We start from the raw sequence: 19,643 nt of genomic DNA, 5'->3' as shown, positions 1-19,643 counted from the left end.
CACAGACACACATTTAACGAAGCTCTCGTAATCAACGTTACGCGTACTTATGCGGGAATTTTTCTTTCTCTCTTTCGCTCTCTTTTTAGCGTATAATATTCAGTCTTTGAGTCAGCGCGAAGTACGAGAAAAAGAGGAAAAGCGGGGGAAGAGAGAGAGCTTGATAACGAGCTTGCTTTGTGTGGTACTAGTGCAGAATTGCACTCGAAAATCCGCCATATATACATGTATATAAAACGACTCTCGCGAATTTCTTCCTCCCAAGGGATCACATGCGTATACCATACAGTAGTGTAGTAGTAGGCGAGCTAAGGGCTTGTTGGAGCACATTGTGCACAATTCGTAATAAAAAATACTTCATAGGCGAATGTATATCGTTGCTAGAGAGCTAGAGAGATGCTACGCGACTGCTGCTGTCTGTTTACGAATAATATACATCTACATGCCTTACGGCAGGTGGGCTAGCGTATAGTAAAGAGAACGAGGAAGTATAGATCAAAAAACAGAGATACACGCGCTTAAAAGGTAATTCGAGAAAGAAGAAGAAGAAGAAGAAGAAGAAGCTAATGAGAGCGACACGCGCGACTGCCTGGAAACCAAATAACTTGTGTGTATGTATATAGGACCAGCTATATACGGGATATTTTTGCGGCTGCGCGCGCCGCATCGCTTGTGTCTTCGTGTATATACCATGCCGACTATATGGGCATCTATACCCACCACCATTCCCCGTTGGAAGTTCGCCAAGCAAGCAAATGTTTCTTCGTGCTGGAGAGAGTGAGAGAATAGCGCACCATACGATAAACGAGGTCAATTTATACGATCATGTGTCGCGCGCGAATTACGTAACGCCGGAGAGACAATAGACTTGAGCGCGCGCGAGTTAAGCATAATTTGGGAGAAACGAAAAAATAAAAACAACAGAAGGAAATAATTGGCTTTTTGCATTGCGATGAGCTTATCTATATATAGCTCGGGAGCTGTTTCCATTTTCTTCGCGCTTCGTTTTAAACGAATCGATCTAGATCCAATTTTTTACGATCAAATATAAAGGAAATAAGGAAGGTAGGAGTAGTAGAAGAAGAATAAGAAAACGATCATCGGTACACACAGAGGTGTGGAGGATACGTCAAGAGAGGAATTGGAGAAAAAGAGAAGAAAAAAAAAGAAGAATTTCAGGCGTCTCTCTCTTCTCTCGGCGTATACCTAAACTTGTCGATTTCCTCAAGAAGATAATTGAATCGAGCTCCGATCGGCTGGAGTACATTTCTCTCTCCATTCGGCACAAAAGTCGGCTGCTAAAAGAAGTCAATGGGTCGAACAGAGGCAGCAGCTGCTGACGAGCGATCTTCGATTAATTGGCTCAAATTTGTGTGGATTTTATGGCTTTGCTTTTGTCATTTACTTGGATATATATCTAACGCTGCACGTTTTATACACATATAACTTCCGCGTCGTCTCGAGAGGAGACAGAGTAAAAAAGAAATCGTTTTTCCCTCTTTGCGCGTGATACTGATTACTCTCTACTGGCGTTAGCGTGTATATATATGATGTATAATGTACCCAGGGCTTTTGCGGTAGCACTTGGAAAACAAATGCCTGTAATGGGATATCTTCTCGTGTATATAGCCGCTGCTCTGTTAGCTTCGAAGTTTTCAGCGGCACACAAGACAGTGACAAAAGGTCTCCACTGCACCAGCACCGCCGCAGCCGGGCTCGAGTATCACAGAGAGACCAATGTACGAGACAGGCTCGTAGCAGCCCCGTGAAAAGCCAAGAGACAGAGGAAGGAAGGAAGCTCGACCGTGTGTCGCTCTCCGAGATCTATAATATGACTATCATCGCCGGCGCGATGTCTTTTCCAAAGTCTCTCTTATACTCGCGTGTGCCAACTTTCAGTGGTGGCGCGCGCTGTGTATGATTTATTACGGCGAGACGCGCGCGGCTGGGGCTTCGCCTTTTCCAACGACGACGGCGGCCCCGAGAATAGCGATGCGCTCGGAAAAAAAAGGAAAATTCGATTTATACGTGTGTGTGTGCGCGCGCGTATGTGGAAGAACTACGATGATACGAGCGTTTTCTAATTTATTCGCAGGAAAAATTGCCACCGCCGCTGCAACGAGAAAATATGTGCATAAATATGTAATATCAACACACGCACGTGCACGGTTGCGTCTGGTTATTCATCGAGGACGACGCAAAAACGAGCAAACGATCCAAAACTCGCGTCACGTCGAAGCACCTGGAGACCACTCGGATACACTCGAGAATCTCGGCCCGCTCCGACAAGTTACATTTATATGTATGAAATATACGTCTGTTTCTTTCTCGAACCGCAACGCACTACAGCCGCCGCCGCCGCGTGCTCCGAATTAACACAGCAATGCTAGTATATAGGATGTGGTGTAGGACTATACGCGCCGGCTGTAACGGCAGGTGATGGCCCGTATCCTACACATTGTGTACAGTCCGATGTCTTCATGCCATCACCTGCACCGAACACGTTTCTTTTATTCTCGACGAGAACTAGCGCGTTTTTAAAAATAGGAGAATACGCGCACGCTGGCTCTTGATATTTTTTTGGCTGAAAACGTATATTGGGGCTTCTTTTTTCCTGTTATACTTCTCTGCGCGCAGGCTCAGACAAGATCGTCGAACTGCAATAAAATATATTTATCCGCGTCTCGAGCAAGAAAACAAGCGCGGCGATATAAAATCCGTCGATATATACAATAATGCGGGAGTAATAATAATTCGAGTGCGCGCGGCACACGACGAACAAAAAAATAAAAGGAATGTACAGCTCGTGAAGCAGCACATCGATCGGCGGTCGTTTTTTTTTCACCTTTTTATTGCTACAGCAGCAGCCGCGACAAGAGTGAGCAGAGAGAGAGAGAGAGAGAGAGAGAGAGAGAAAAGTACACTCGACGCTGCGCTGCTATGCGCGATATAATTTGATTAAATGTACGAATTATCGGAATAGCGATATATAAAATTATTCGACGAAGAATGGCCATTGCGGCTGCATAGCTGGAGCTACAGAGATATAGCTCCATTCCGTGTGTAAACACACACATACACACACACACACATACAGAAAGTCCTTCGTTATCCTCAACGTCATCGCTCGCTCGCTCGCTCGCGCGCAAAAGTCCCCACGGAAAAGAGGCGCCCGCCTCGCCAACGGAATTTTCTCTCTCGCCCTGCGAAATATATGACGTCCCTGTAGCAACTGCGGCGAAGATTATACACGGACCGTGCAGCAGTATACGATATTGTGCCCGGGTTGCTGCTTCGTACTTCGCCACCGTAAGCTCGAGCGCGTTATATCTGTGTGTTATATACACGTTCGTTATATTTCGGAATGTACGTAGTACGTTTGCGCGTGCATATAGGGCGCTACTCCCTCCCCCTGAATGTACACATAGACACGCGCACATAGAGAGACACAATGAATTGCGCGCAGAAAGAGATTCTCTCGAGATTCGACAACAGCATAGCGCATTCTCGGCCTCGCGTCTCTACTCTATCACCGATCTAATGCGATTGGAAATTGTCGGAGGAGAGACCATAAAAATGCGCTCACTCGTTCGCAGGAGCTATATAGCTGCAGCAAAAAAAAAGGAAGAGCCGTGCGCGTATACGATGTATCTTCGGGGGCGCTCTGCCATGATGCACAGAAAGAGAGAAAGAGAGAGTCCGAAGGCTCTACATGCTGTTGCGTACGGAATACCTAAGATATATATCGAGCGTCGCAAAGTGCACTTGTCGACGACGAATATAAGAGTGAGAGAGAGAGAACAAAAACACACGCCGAGGGACACAAAAGCCCGCAGCAGCCCTCGTACACTCACCCGCGCCCTGGATTTACAATTGCGAGTATGTGTAGCATTACGGTATATATACATACAAAAAGCTCTAGCATAGCGTACACGTTTCGTTGTAACATGCGTTGCGCGCACACCGAGTATAGTAGTGAGCGTAAACAAAATGAGAGGGAAAAAAAAAGAAAGAGAAGGATAAGGGATTGAAAGGGGCTCGATGCTGCTCGTGCTGTACTACAACCAACCACCACGTGTATAACAGTACACGCACAGATCGACAGAGAGACCGAGAGGGTGCTTACTCTATTGAGTCTCTCTGTGTGTGCGTGTAACAGGGTGATTCATTCGTCCTGCTATGTGTGTTTCGTGCCGTTTGTGCATTTCCATGCGTACTCGACATTCGTCGAATAAAATAATAAATAGCCATGTAAATTGCAATTTCAAAAGAGATAATCGGATGATCCGTGTCGCTGACATTTCGTTCAATTTCGTTCGTTTGTTCGTTCGTAATTCTGCAAAAATCGTTTAACGAGTACGAGCAGTCGACTGTTTTTACCTAATCTCCTTTTAATTTCTCTATGTGCGCGCGTGTCTCTCTCCCAGCGTCTCTCCTCGTCGGTATATACCGGCTTCATTATAATGAGCTCGCCACGCGTATATAACGCCATCGAACGAACTCACGCGTAATTTCGCACACACGCGCCGCAGCAGCGGTAATTAGTTCGGCGAGGCATGTACACACAAAGTGCGCCGCGGCGATTTAGAAACTACTATTATATATACGTAATAATGCGCAGAGAATGGCGCACACGCGCGACGGTACAGAATATACAGACTGTAGCTGCATAGCTGCTCTCTGCACCGCTGCTCGTCATCATTATGTATATAGTGACAAGTTCGACTGGAAAATTATTAATAACTTGCTGATTATGCGCGGGCAATTGGATGTTCACTTCGTGTACGGTGTAGTACGAGCGATTCTGTACGAGTCGTTGGCCCAACTCGAGGCTGAGATGGTATTGAAGTTTTTTTATTGGAAACACGCGATTGCTCGTTGAGGTTTTGACTATATGTGAAAATTCGTAAACTATGAAACATTTGATAGGTTTTTTTTTCTACGGCTATTTTGGTATTTTTGAGGTCGAAAAGTAAAAATTTTCTGTAATTATGACTACCAATTCCGTGTTTAACGTTGTCGGAATCATTCGTAATCGTTCTATAACTCTCTTTTGGAATTTGGGACATTGAATAACCAAAGAAAAGTCTCAAAAAGTTCGGAAAACTGACATTTAAATAATACAATTTTTGGTCAATTTTAATCCATTTGAAAATTAAATTATTTTTTACTTGACAACTGCACATCGTTAAGCAAGCCAAGATTGTAAAACGACAAACCGTTGCGCAGCACTGAAAGTTCAGAAATTATCTCGGATTTGGAAAATTGATATAAAGAATTTTCTACCGTCACAATAGTAAGAAGTACTTGGTAAAAGATATGGAGTAAAAATAGTTTTCACAGTTACAATGATAATAAGCTCACAGCTTGAGTCAAATTACTAAGAGTACATTCTTATAAAAAATTATTACGAAATGAGAGAATATTTATTTTATTCAACAGTTTTTAAACAATACAAAATTAATGTGTGCAAGCATTTATTGCGACTAAAATTCTCGGAACTGATCTCAGTTTTTTAAAGATTTATTAAAATCATGTTCTGAACTGATGTGATTTTTGAGGTCACTGCTTTATCCAAATGATTTATAACAAATTTCACATTCAAAGAATTTATTCTGTTCATGCGCTGCTCTTTTGTGTTTCTTGAGATCACCCGTGTATCCAAATGATTTGTGACAAATCACACGCTCCTAGGATTCACTTTGTTTATGTGCTAAATTTATGTGTCTTTTTAAGTTTTCGTGGTATCCAAATGATTTTTCACAAATCATACATTTCAAGGGTTCTCTCCGATCATGTACTGCATTTATGTGAGCTTTGAGGTGATTTTTTTGTCCAAATGATTTCTGACAAACCTCACACTCGAAGGGTTTGCTACGATCGTGTACTGTACTAATATGAGCTTTAAGATTTTCTTTTCGTCCAAATGATTTGTGACAAATGTCACATTCAAAGGGTTTGCTACGATCGTGTACTGTACTTATGTGAACATTGAGATGACCTTGCTGCGCAAATGATTTGTGACAAATGTCACATTCAAAGGGTTTGCTACGGTCATGCACTGTATTTATATGAGTTTGGAGATTACTCTTTAGTCCAAATGAATTTTCACAAATCAGACATTTAAAGAGTTTTCTCCGATCATGTACTGTATTTATGTGAGATCCAAGATGATGTTTTAGTCCAAACAACTTGTGACAAATCTCACACTCGAAGGGTTTGCTATAATTATGTACTGTACTCGTGTGAATTTTGAGGTAATTTTTATATCCAAATGAATTGTGACAAATTTTACATTCGAAGGGTCTGTTACGATCATGTACTGCATTCACGTGATGTTTGAGATAACTTTTTCGTCCAAATGATTTGTGACAAATACCACATTCAAAATGTTTGCTATTATCATAATCCGAATGTGTGTGAGTTTTGAGATTCCCATTGCATGAAAATGATGATTTTTTTTCAATAGTTGTTTCAACATTTTTCAGCTTCTTACGTTCAGTAAGTTTTGAACGTGAATTCACACTCAAATGACAATTATTATCATAATTAAATCCCTTCTTTATCAAAACTATTGGACGTATGGCATTTGTGTAATTGTTTGTAGTTTTGTATTCCATTTTAACAATAGGTTGACAATGTTGATACTCAGATTTGCAGGTATTTTTCGATAAAGACATTAATTCTGGTTTAACATTTTTGCACTCAAAATCTATAGCTATTTTTTTTTCATTTTCGTCAGTGGTCTGATTTTCGTTCTTCATTGTCACAATAGGTGGATAATTTTGATATACGTTTTTGCAATTAGATTTCGTTGCAGATGTCGGCTCAGTTTTAACATAGTTGCACTTAAAATCCATTATGAATTTATTTTCATCCAACCTTTCCCGCAATACTACAGCCTCATTTGACTTTTCTGCCTGAAATAAAAGTTGTGAACTAGTTTCTAATGGTTGATCAACAGAATGTCTTAAAAATCATTGAACTCACCGATAATTTATAAAATGGCAATATTTCAGAATTTTCGATTTTGCAAGAGTCTACTGAATCAAAAACATGGTCGTCTCCTACAGTCGTCAAAGTATCAATCGCCTCTTCTTTTACTCTGAAGAATAATTGAGTTTAATAGGACGTTACTCAAAAATGATCATAGCAGTTTAAAGCAGGAAAAAGTTATACCTTTCTATGTAACCGTTGTTATCCATCACTTCTTTGATTATGAGTATTCCCTGTTATTCTTTACTATTTAAACTTGGGAAAAATTCGAGGTTAAGCGTCTCACGCGAACAACACTATACTTCGATGTATGGAATAGTTCTCTTTTTATACGTATCTGTAATTTCTAAACACTTGCTCGTAGGCAAAAATTCAGTTTTACCTTAGCGAGTCTATGCATCACTCGTAAATCGTATAGGTTATAATCGTATAGGTTATAGTCAATGCATCACTCGAAATTCGTATAGGTTATAGCAAAATGATTTCCCGAGTGCCATGCAATCGTTCGCTGGCAAAACCTTCCCCCTCTACTGCTACCTCGTCGCACGCTCAGTTGTGCGTGCATGCGTATTTCTTTGTTCTCTGCTTATTCTACATCCTGTCGATGAGTTTCAGGAAAAAATACTTCAAAAGATGCTCGTTTATCATTGGAGCGCTAGGCTCAAGAGTTCATTGTTCGAGTAGACACGTTGCTTTAATTTGGGTATATACAACAATTCTACAACTCTTTGAACGATTTTAAAAATTAGTAGGTTAACGCGGGATAAGTAGTAATATTTACGAAAAAATCGATATTTCTTTCCTCCAAAACATCAAAGTAGCTGCATAGAAAAAAAACCACTTCCGGGTTTTCAGAATCCCGACGAACAGATACGGACGCGTCCAAACGAAAAAATGTTCAATCGCGATTTCAGAAGCCTCGAATTTTACCGCCGATTTGTAGAATTGCCTCGTATACATTGTACAAAGGGAGAGGCCCATGAAGGATCGGCCACAGCGAAACATCTCCATAACATAATGAATATTACTTTTATGGTCGTGGCGTTCAATTTAACCTGGGGGGTCGGGAAAATTGAAATATCGTAGGCTCCGTGTACCAAATTCTATCCCATGTCTAAATTATTTTTCGAGAGAGGGCATGTCGAAAAAGTTTCTAAAATCAAAGAAACAGGCGCCGCGTATCGAGGGGTCGTCGTCGTCGTTGCTGTTGCTGCTGCGGTTCGTTCGAAAGCTGCCAGAGGGTGATACTACAGCGCAGGGCGCAGGGAGAAAGAAAAATGACAGAGCTCTCGCCGCGGAGGGTTCGTTCTGTTACGTACACGAAAATACATACTCGGGGCGCATCGTGCGAGATTCCAATGCAGGTTCGAGTATAGGCGCTCGATATCGCGTTGAAATGCGACTCGGCATTATAAATGTGAATTTTTTAATTTAAAAATTATATTCGTTCGAGTTGAAAGGAAGAGAGAAAGAGAGCCTAGAATGAGGCTTTTTAATTAAACGTTGACCGGCATACGTTTGGGCTGCGGGCTATAAAAATTCGAGTGCAGAGGCTATCGTTCGGGAGCAGCAGCAGCAGGAAAAATCGATATAAACACTATCTTTTTCTTTTCGCTCGACGAAAAAAAAGCAGCGAATCACTCGCTGCTCGATTAAAATCTCTCGCCTGTTCGAAAAAAAAGTCGAGTCCATATCAACTGCTGCTACTCATCGTTTCTCTCTCTGTATCTCTCTCTATTCCTCTTTCATATATATCTTCTGGCCGCAAAATTTTCTCTATTTACCTTTATATCTATTCTGCCTGCCAAATACACACACATACACGTAGACACACCGAGTACGGCGGCTTCGGCGGCTGCAGCAGCGGCACACGATATTGATTTCTAATACCAGCGCGACGCGGCCCATGTTTATACACACACACGGGCACGGGGAGGAAAAAAAACTTTTTTGTCGAGCTTTAAAGCCACTTTCATTATTCATCGATGTATGAATACACGTGACTTGTGTCGTTGTTGTTGCTGCTGCTGCTGTTGTTGTTGTTATTGTTCTCCACTTGTATGTCGATAAATCTCAAACTTGTTCGACGAAAAAAAATCACCGATACCTTTAAGGGCTATATGGATATTCGGTTGTCAGAAAGAAAAAAAAGGGCTAGATTGTAAATCGCGAAACGAAATCCTTATTGCCGCAGCCGTTCGTATATACACCCTGCCCGACGACGAGAAGCTTAAACTCTTATAAATTTTTGTATTATTCAATTTCGAGTTGGCCGTGAGCGGCGCACGGCTCTCTCTCGAGATATTGTTTTGCAGTTTACGCTGTATGTAGAAAACGCGCGCACGTCAAAATTGACAAATGTTCGATACGTTTCGAAGCAGTGAGCGCGTATAACTCGGCAAAACGTCATTTCAAATTATCCGCGAGTTTTTCTCGCGCAACGTCTCGTCGAAGATATTATGTATAGTAACGACAGGGCGAAAAACCCTCGTCTACAGTTTGCTCATTAAAAAATTGCAACATTTTGTCACGAGCGCTTCGCTTCATCGTATACACACGGAATAAAACTGGCACAGCAGCTTTTGTTTATTCGAGCTTGCAGCAGCAGCAGCAGCAAAATGAAGTAAACACGCACGCATTTATAATGCAGGTATACACATTTTTCCCTTCGCACACAGCGCTGCACATCTCCTCTACTCTCGTATGTATTTTTCATCCGAAGCGCGGCGAAGAACCTGTCGATACTGCATACCGTCGTTAACATACACGCGTCCTGAACAGGTATCTCTCTCCAGCTATAACGGCCCTTTGTCCTTTTCCTTCGATTCCCCGCCGCCGCCACCGCCACATTGACGTACGTTTTCATTTCGACATTTTCATCATCTTTGATCGTGGAGAGAAAGAGAATCGTAGCTACTCGGCGTATACCACTATACTCGTCGAATTTTCATTTCCTCTGAATATTCAGCTGCAGCTTTTGATCGCAATTTTAATTAAATTTTCAATTTTCGACGCTTAAAATAATTTTTAACGATGCATCGTCCTGGGGGGAGGTTTTATTACGAAGCCACACATATGAGCGTCCTGTGTGGCATATATTTCTTCGGAGGAGCGACGATCGAACAAAGATTCTCTCTCTCCAAATTGTATAATAATACACCGAGAGAGAGAGAGAGAACCGAGGCATTGTTTCTTTTTTCTCTCGTTCGGGTCTATGTGATGCAAAAAACCATCTTTTTCTCTCTCTCTCTCGAAAGGCACATATATATTATACAAGGCATCATCTACTTTCTCATGCCGATTCGGCCCGTCTCTCTTTTTCGCTTGTGCAAAAGTTGTTTCTTTCATCTGTTGCGAGAGAGTTTCGTGCCGCTCGCGAGTCTGTGCCTGTACACTGCGCCGTGGCCACTTCTTCTTCTTCTTCTTGTTCTCCGCTTCTTCTTCCGGCCTTTCATCTCGCGCAGAGTTCGAGTGGCTCTGCTGCTACTATATACGAGTACACTCTTTATTATTCGAGAGAAATTTTGAAAATGTGTCCCGCGAATTGTTCAAGATCGATGATGACTGTATTGAAAAAGAGAGAGAGAGAGAGAGAGGAAGAAAAAAGAGCTGCGAAATGCTTCCGGAGTGGCAGGCGTTTAATTGCCTCGTCGATTTCCGAGCTCGTTATACGCATACTCACACACACACGTGATTTTGCGAAATGTTTCTTCTTGACAGGCCATATTGTGCTATATACATTTATAGCATCTCATAGAGTCGTGTCGACCTACAGTAGTGGCGTCTTGTAACGATGTATTATGTATCACGCGCCACGCCACGAGCTTGTTTACGACGTCCAGCAGCAGCAGCAACATCGGCAATAGCTTCTGTGTTGTCCTATACCTTTACCGAAGACGCGATTCATCATTTTCTACCTGTAAATAACGTAGACATGATCCTTTCGCGCGCGCCGAGTCCAAGTTTGACTTATTATTTATTGTATCAAATTAATTTATGCTCCGAAATGTTGTCATCGTCGATATACATCTGAAAAAATTAGCGTCGGTGGCAGAACTAGTTTGTTGTAGATTTCGTAAATCATAAATTTTATCAACAACGTTTTCAATATACATGTAAAATCGCTAACTGAAAATTAATCGATACATAAAACGAATTCGTCTGTCTGTCTGCGTATATATTATAATGCTCTCGAGCACACATATAATACGAGTGCGCCTGCCTGCAGCGGCAAAAAATTTCCTCTCCTCTCTCTCTGTGGCGCGCATCTCCCTTTCTAAAACGATATTACGGCTAAACTCGAGCTCCGACTCGCACGAGACCCTGCAGCAGCGTGAACACCACCTACACAGCATGTGTGCATGGGATATACCATATACACCTATACACCTACACGCACACTGTTGCGTCGGCGTTGCCTCTCCATCTCTCTCTCTCTTCTTCGTTTACTTCCGCCGATGTCTGCTTCTGTTGCTGCCAGTGCGTATCCCCCGCCTCGTACTCTCTTCGGCGTAGTGTGTGCAGCGTAGCGTGTATGGGTGAGTGCGTACAGCGTATAGAGGAGCAGCATATTCGCCGGTGAACAGCTGGCTTAGCTATCGCCGTTTCTTCAGTCACCGGCCGCTCGTCCGACCCGATGCTGCTGCCTGTTGCGATCGCTTCTCACTTTTTCATATATTCGCGCACGATATACGAGTATCAGTGAGTGCGTGTGTGTGTGTGTGTGTGTGTGTGTATTTTTTTTAGTGTAGCGCCACTCGTTTAAAAGAAGATTCATTATTATATATTTGAAAAATTGTTGTGTGCCACTTGTTTATGATGTCAGTGTGTTGACAAAAATAAAAAATGTTTGTGCTGTGTAATTAGTGCGATTTATCCTGGTGTACGAAAAATAGATCGACGCAGACAAATTAGCAAGTCGGAGCAAATTTTTCACAGGTACATCGCATCTCGTCTTGGTCTCTTGGGGGATTTTTAAAAATACTCTCCTGACTAATGTAAATATTTTTTTGAAAAGATCTCTCGAGAGCCGCTGCGCCGCGCCTCTGTCATCGTCGCGTGCGTCGAGTGGTCTCTTAAAAAAAAAAATAAAATAAAAAATTCTCTCGACGCGCTCTGTACTATTTAATCGTCGTCTCTCTCGTCTCGTCTCTTATACTCGTTGACTCGAGTTTCGAGTCGTTGCAAGTTCGAAAATCGAAAAAGCACACACGTACACGCAGAGGAAGCGCAGTTATTAAAAAAGCTCGCAAATTTATTTCAATTTTTTTGCGCGTCGCGGCTTCTCGTCCGCGTCAGACGTCGCGTTGTGGCCAGCAGCAGCAGCAGCAGCTCTGGTATATATAATGTATTCAACTTTGATACACGACCACGATATAAGCTGTAATATGCTATGTATACGTACGGACGCATATGCCAAAGGATTTATTCGCCAGGGCGCAAACATCTTTGCCTACGGATCTCTCTCCTGCTCCTGCTGCTATATGTATGACATCGCTCGCGCCAAACCAAGCTCGGGGCACCTTACAGACAAAAAACGAAGGAATAAACCAAGCACCACCATCCACCCTCGACAATGGAGATTCCTTTATACATATATACGTATATACACGCGCCCGGAGTGGAGCATATAGCACCGTGGCAGGTTTATAAATATTTATGAGTATACGCCATTATATAGCTGCTGCTCTCTCGACTCGGTGTGTGTGTGTGTGTGTGCGTATACTAGCGTATCGATTCCGAGGGTGGCTGTTGCTGCTGCTGAATACATATATAGTAAATATATATAAACCCACACTCGCACACCTTCGATACGCTGCGGCGATCCCCCTTTCTCTCCTCGGGGCTCCTCTCTTTGTTGAAGTTTCGTGTAATTTACGCGCCCAGAATTTCAATGACGAATTAATATATTTGCGAAATCTTACGCAGCAGCGAGCAACTGTATACATACGAAAAATTGCATCATGCGCGTTATGCAGTTCTGTCCAGCGAGTCGAGCTAGCTGCATAAGTCGTTTAACGGCGGATGTTGTTGGTTACTACTAACCCGTCGAGCGAGCGTAGGCATTTGAGTCTCGTCACGTGACGTCGCGACGTCGGCGACGATACGTCGCGCTTACTCTCGCTCGCACGCCTGCACACTTCACACACAACAATGTTTATTCTCTGTCTGCCATGCGTATATACAATATATAATATAGCGCAGCGTAAGTACGTGTATGTATACTTGTGCATCGGATCATCATGCTACATTACATCGGCGCAATTACAATCAAGCCGCATTACGCGGTGGTTGCTGCTGCTGCTGCGAGAACCGGCCCCATTGTGTAGTGGCTCTCTCTCTCTCTCTCTTATCTCGTAAAAGCTCACGCAGACAACGATGAACGAGTGAGAGAGAGAGAGAGAGAGAGAGAGAGAGAGAGAGAGAGATGAAAATCAAAGCCGGCGCGACTGGAAAATTCCGTTCGCACGCGTCTCGTCCCGGGCCTATGTAAGCATTTTTCCGCAGACTTTAATACGACGCCGTGGCGTGATGGTGGTGGGCGTATTTTCTTCACTTTGAGTCGCCGCTTTTCGCAGCGAGAAACTAATCAACGCCGCTCCGATCGATCGCACGGATTAAACTCTTCATCGAGTATTTTGATGGGAAAGATAGTGCACGATAATCCCTCCCGCATCGCCGCCACTCTGATATATCCATGTTGTTCTCTCTCTCTCTCTGCCCTCTTCCAACACCCTCTGTATATAATATGCACTGTGTCTGTGTGTTTATGCGATGCATATTTATGAGCTACAATTTACGATCACTTATAGCCGTATACTGTCAAGCTCCATAGTGTCTACTTAATTTCGATCCTTGGCTATTCTCGGCGTTGCGTTTGTTTTTTTTTCCTAAGATAAACGAGTAGCCTCGTTTGGCTCATTATATCAATCAATTTTCGGAAAAATTCATATAATAACCGTCCGCTTCTGCACCCGCGAGCGAGTTTCGATTATTCATCGTTCGACGTTTCAATTAAGCTCCAAAAATCCGAGTGCTTATTACCGTTGACGCAATTATTATCCAATTTGATTGACACAACGCCATAAAATTCATCCGCTCGTTTGTTGCTTTATATACTGCGGAGTGAATTCGCCCCCTTTGAAAGATGTTTCATTTGACTTGAATGTGCATTTTATACTTTGCTAAGAAACAAAAAAGTCTCGATGTAGCTCGAACGTACACGTAAAGCTTCGTGCGCTCGTTCGTGATGAAATCTTTCGCGAGGAGCGCTATATACAGTGGATACATATTTCGCCTAAAGGCGCATCATAATACTGTTACACGCTGTGTTGTGTATACGTATTCTCGTAACGTTTTTACAAGTTAATGAAGCAATAGCTCCGAGTCTTATCTCCCGCGCGAACAAAACGTAATTTCCGGGTCACGTGTATAGAGCAACATTTCTTCGATGTATATATTTCAACTCGTGAAATATCGCTGTTATTATTTTATTTTCATAATTTCGCGATCGTCTTTCTCTGTTTCCAATCGAAAGCGTGACGGCGTGGCGACACGTTATAACGCTCCGCAATAAATTAGATAACTCGCTAACTGAGCAGCGATTCTCGTCGCCCGGCATATCGTGCTCGACTACCGAAATTGCTTTACAAAAGAAACGATTCATTTGAAAATCTTTTGGTATTTCATTTTTTCTCTCTCCCCCTCTCTCTCTCTCTCTCTCTCTCTCTCTCTCGCTTCTCGCTCTCGTGCTCAATCGAGTTTATCTTCATTTATACTCACGTACACCAAGTCACACGAATTATTGTAAGCTCACCAACTGCACTCAATGTACAGCGATGTATATATTGCTACCTCGTTGCCGTTTCCGTCTATGTATAGCAAGATAGATAGATACGGAGCAAGAGAGAGACAGAGGACGGCCGCAAATTAATGGTGTCCGGCTGCTGCTGCCGCTGGATTTGTCGTTGAGGATAAAAAAAGCAACATTCAGAGGCTGATACATTTATAGCCGCGGCGATGGACTCTGGCGTACATGATGTACACCGTGATTCACGTCGGGCGCAATAGTGGATTTGTTACACACAGGCGTTTATAAGCGATGATGATCGTGTGCAAAAGACATATTTTCGACACCTTTTTCTCTGACAATTTTCTTCCGTGAAACTTGATTTTTCTTTTTCTTTTTGAAGAAAGAGAGGATTGAGTTTCTGTCGAGCTGCAGCACACTGCAGCGTGAAAATTTCAAAGGGTATCGATGAAAAAAACTTCCCCTTTCAATGCGGAAAACTCGCTCTGCTCGCGCGAGATTCAGATCGCACAAGTTGGGCGCGCGCGCGGCAATAAAATCTTCCTCTCGCCGAAGTATAATGTTATATTATCTCGAACTTTGAAATGATTCAACCTCTAACAAGGTATAACGCGTTCGAACACTGCTTTCGCTCTCTCTCTTTCTCTCGCCTCGACGGCAGAAAATTATGTTTGTCGAACTTCTCGCCCCCCATATACACGAATCTTCGATTAAATTACACACGCCCATAGCTATAACGTTTGCGCGCAAAACTCTCTTTATGCTTGCGAGTGTACTTTCTTTCTGCTGAATTCAGAGAAAAGCAGCTTGATGATATTGACGTTTTGGCATGTCCGATATCTGTGCTGTGCCGCCGCCCACCCGCCACGTCCACCAATCGATACAATTTTCCACCCTTCTTACATGTATGTATGAAAAAAATATCGTTCGATATTAAGAGAGAAAAGAGAGAAAATAAAGAATGAAAGTCCATTAAGGGTTACTGGCGTATATATATGCCGAGGGATAAAGTTTTCCGCTTATTCGGCAAATTAATTGCTTAATCGAGCTTTCTTTCTTTCTCTCTCTTTCTCTGCGTTACCATGCGCGGCTTGGATCGAACCTAAAATATCCACTATTCATGATCTACCTTCGTATAAACTTGTACATCATAATTTGCGTATTAAATAGTTTGTTTTTTGTTGTGGCTTTTCCCTGTTAGAAACGGTCAAGGTTTATAATCAGTTTTTGTTCAACGAAAAATTCTCATGGATATAATGGAATTAATAAACTTAGACAATAACAGACAAACACAGACAGGACTCTGTAGAGAAATCGAGACTTATACAATTATTTTTACTTTGCCACTTGCAGATGTATAGACCAATTGGTACTCGCCATCTAGTGGTGGAGATTTGAAGTGATGTTATCTTATTTAAAATGCTTGAAAAACTGGTCTTCATTTTATGAAACAATTATATTTTCATTAAAGTTATTTTAAAAGGCACTAAAATATTTCTAACATATTAGTTACTAAAACAAGCTAATCAATAGAAATGTATTTTTAAAAATGTTACATGGTCATTTTTTTGGTAATTAGCCCAATATCAATTTCAAGCATTTTTATCGGATTTTACACGAATAAAATGAAAATGGCCATTATTGAAAATAACTTTTCATACTTACTCGTCGATCGTGGCCTCGAGCTCGTCGTCGTTGTGATTTGCGTACACAGTCACACCCAACGACAATGTACTTTTTTACCCAACGACTATCGGTAACCGCGACGTTTCCGAACTCATTATAATATGTTATACTCGATATCGCAATTGTCATTATCGGATTTTCTCTACATATCTCGTCGCGTTTACGCGGAAAGTTGCGTTCGCGAGTATATATTGTAAGCGCATCAATATTGCCTTCGCCAAATAGTCGTACTCCCCGCGCAACCTGCATGGCGTGCGGCCAATAATACATTTAATTGAGAGCCCCCTTTTAATCATGCCTGATGCACTGGATTAATAAAATTGCACCCTGAATCATCATTGAAATGATCGCTGGAGCTTTCAAAAATATTTGCCGCTGATGCACTCGCATATAATATATAAACCTGTTGTTGCTGCCGCTGCACGTGTTTTTCCGCGCAGCTTAGTAATGGTCTTTCATCATCGTAATCATTGTCGGCGTGCGCTTTTATAAACTAGTTTACTCTTTATCACAAAGGCTCTGTGCTGCTCGGTCGGCGCAGCAGGAGTTCGTTAGGCGCTTGGCTCTGCTCTGCTCTGCTGTGTGTGTACTTATTCAAGTCCGTTGTCTTTTTCTTGCTTGATATTCCTCTCTCTCTCTCTCCTTATATACAAAAGCCCCGCAAGGAGGAGGGAAAAAATGTATATAAGAGGAGAGAGAAACGAGTGTCGTTGACTATCTCATTGTGCACGTCATGACCCCGGCAACAGCAGCTCGCGACGCGGAGAATTGAAAAACAAAGGCACGTGGCGATTTTATCAAAGAACACGGAATAAGAGTCTGATTAGAGGAGATTACTATGAAAGAGCTTCCACGAGGGAATACCTTTAACATTAATTGGCCTGTTTGGCTTATACTTTGTTGGCGTACACACATATACACACACGTACTACTGTACGCCGTAAGAGAAAAGTGATTCATTTGAATTTCAAAATTGCTGTCCTCGTAAACAATTGCCAGAATCTCACGTGTGCGGTATTACAATTATTTGACGCATTCGCCAACGTACGTGGTGAAAGTCGCCACTGCTCTGCCGTTTGATAATTAATTAAATTTTCCCTGCACGCGCGCGCGCGCAAAAGATGCAATTAGCCCGCGAGGAATGAAAAGTTCGGTAGCTGGCTGCAGCAGCCATGCCACGGTAATTGCCAAGCCATTATTATATATACCTAAGCGCAATTGCTGCATCTATTTTTCTTTTCTAAGCACCGTGCCGCGCGGCAAATCATCGACGTTAAATGCAAAAGACGTTAGTTCAACCTCTCTCTCCCTCTCTAAGTAATGGGTTGCAAAGTTGTAAAATCACTTTTACATCGATCGCGCGCGTGGGCTTGCTTGCTTGCTTGCGCGCCTGCGTGCGTATAGTAGTAGTGTGTCTATAAGCAAACAAACATGACCATCCCAATTACGCAGAAGTTGTAAAGCCGCTAACAAAACTCATCAACAAACTAAATTAGCCTCCGGAGGAGTTTCTTCTTGCGCAGCTCTCGTGTTCGTTTCGCGGCGCGCGGGTACTCGAGAGTACCTAATGTACTTAAAGAGATGCGCGCTCTGCATCATATAATTTTTCTTCGCAAATTAATCTCTCTCATCCTCATTCTCGATATTCTTTTTACCCTCCTTCAGGTTTTATTTACTCTTAGTTCTTTTTGTTCGCGGATAAGGCAAACAGCAACAGTAAATTCTTTACACACAAGTTTGCTCAATTGAAAATCTTCTTACTACGTGTGCAGTGCAACAACTGTCAGGCGAAAGAAAAAAAGCCATGTGCATTCTCACACTGATTATGATAGGCGTGCGCATTGAAATGTCCTAAATCGAATTATCATATCTGCGCTGCGCCGCGCCGCGAGCGATAGGAAGCACGAGCAAAGTAAAATGAGCCAGAGTTGTATTCAGCTGTCAGGATGTGTGTGTGTGTGTGCCGCAAGTGTATAGTTTTTCGCGCAATTCATGTGAGAATGCAGTCGCGCGCGCGATCGTCGAGAGAGACAATGAGATTGGCCAAATGAAATGTAGACAATGATGCGAATTAAACAACGTAGGAGAGAAGACATCCTTTCCGCCTTCGCTTCTTTTTTTTTATCCTTTTTTTTCCCTGTATACGTACGTTATTACGAAAAGATCGGGGGGTGCTCGTTCTTACCAAGATTCGCGCGTTCATTTTAATTTAAAAAAACTTCGGGGAAAGTTCGCGTAAACACGCTCCGCGCAGAAACGCTAGCACATAAACATCGTAAAATTCATGCAGCTTGAAACTAAAGATGAAAAATATCCTTGAGCGAGCGCGTAAAATTTATTCTACTCTTTTTATTTCTATTTTTTTTTGTTTATTATTTTGTACGGTGCGAAAGAGAAAAAAATATAAACGCCCCCGCTTGCGCCCGGCAGCAGCACGTCCTGGATATCGACTGCTGCGAGCATTGAGTGATTGAATATGCACGCTGTTTACCTTTGGATTCCTTAAACTTTTTCCTCTCTCGCAGCTTTTTTTCTTATATACAAATATCCAATCGTGCGCGCGCGCTCTTCTATTATTTTCTTCCTTCTCTTCTTTTTTTACTTCTTTTCATTCGCAAATAGATATCACTTAAAGCCCGTGCCGCCCGTTTTTGCGTTTCGCTTGTCGTAAGAGCAATTTATTACGATCTGGCTCACTCGTTTCTTTCAATTTTTTTTTCCTTTTTTTTCGAGCTCGCGCGCTCTCTTCCTCGCGCATTTCCCACGTTGCGTTTCGAAAGGGTCAAAGACTCGGGAGAGAAAGAGAGAGAGAGAGAGAGCTTGGAAGAATTTTATTGATTTAAAGCTGTCTATATAACTACGGCGTATACAGGCAAGGACCGTAGAAAAGAAGCTTTTGAATCGATATAGAGCCGATAGTAAACTTTTCATTCCTAATGACTCGACCGTTTCATGCGATTAAACGAAGGTAGAGTGGGACAGAGACAGAGGGGAGAAAGAGGGCAGAGATAGGAGGCGCGCACACAACCCATAGGTGCATTATATCGGAGGCTAAAATAAACAAGAACAATCGTAAAACTTTTGTGTGTTCGGGAGACCCGGCGTGTGTACGTACATATAAAACAGGTCGACAAAAAAAGTAACCATAGCA

General features: G+C 42.4%; 1 protein-coding gene across 3 annotated transcripts in view; it reads left to right on the top strand.

Annotated features, from left to right (window-relative positions):
• Window positions 1-19,643, top strand: part of LOC106654940 (kazrin) — a 69,784-nt gene that overhangs the window by 14,127 nt on the left and 36,014 nt on the right. The window contains exon 1 of one of the 3 annotated variants that reach the window (XM_023458514.1): window positions 11,734-11,934. The exons of the other annotated variants lie outside the window; for them this stretch is intronic. The gene's annotated coding sequence lies outside the window, so the exon portion shown is untranslated. Of the gene's footprint in view, window positions 1-11,733; window positions 11,935-19,643 lie in introns of those variants that run through there. 3 annotated transcript variants of the gene reach the window in all.

This window comes from Trichogramma pretiosum, unplaced genomic scaffold (assembly GCF_000599845.2).
Source record: "Trichogramma pretiosum strain Unisexual culture from Peru unplaced genomic scaffold, Tpre_2.0 scaffold46, whole genome shotgun sequence".
Classification (NCBI taxonomy): Eukaryota; Metazoa; Arthropoda; class Insecta; order Hymenoptera; family Trichogrammatidae; genus Trichogramma; species Trichogramma pretiosum.
This window is presented reverse-complemented; position numbering and strand designations above follow the sequence as displayed.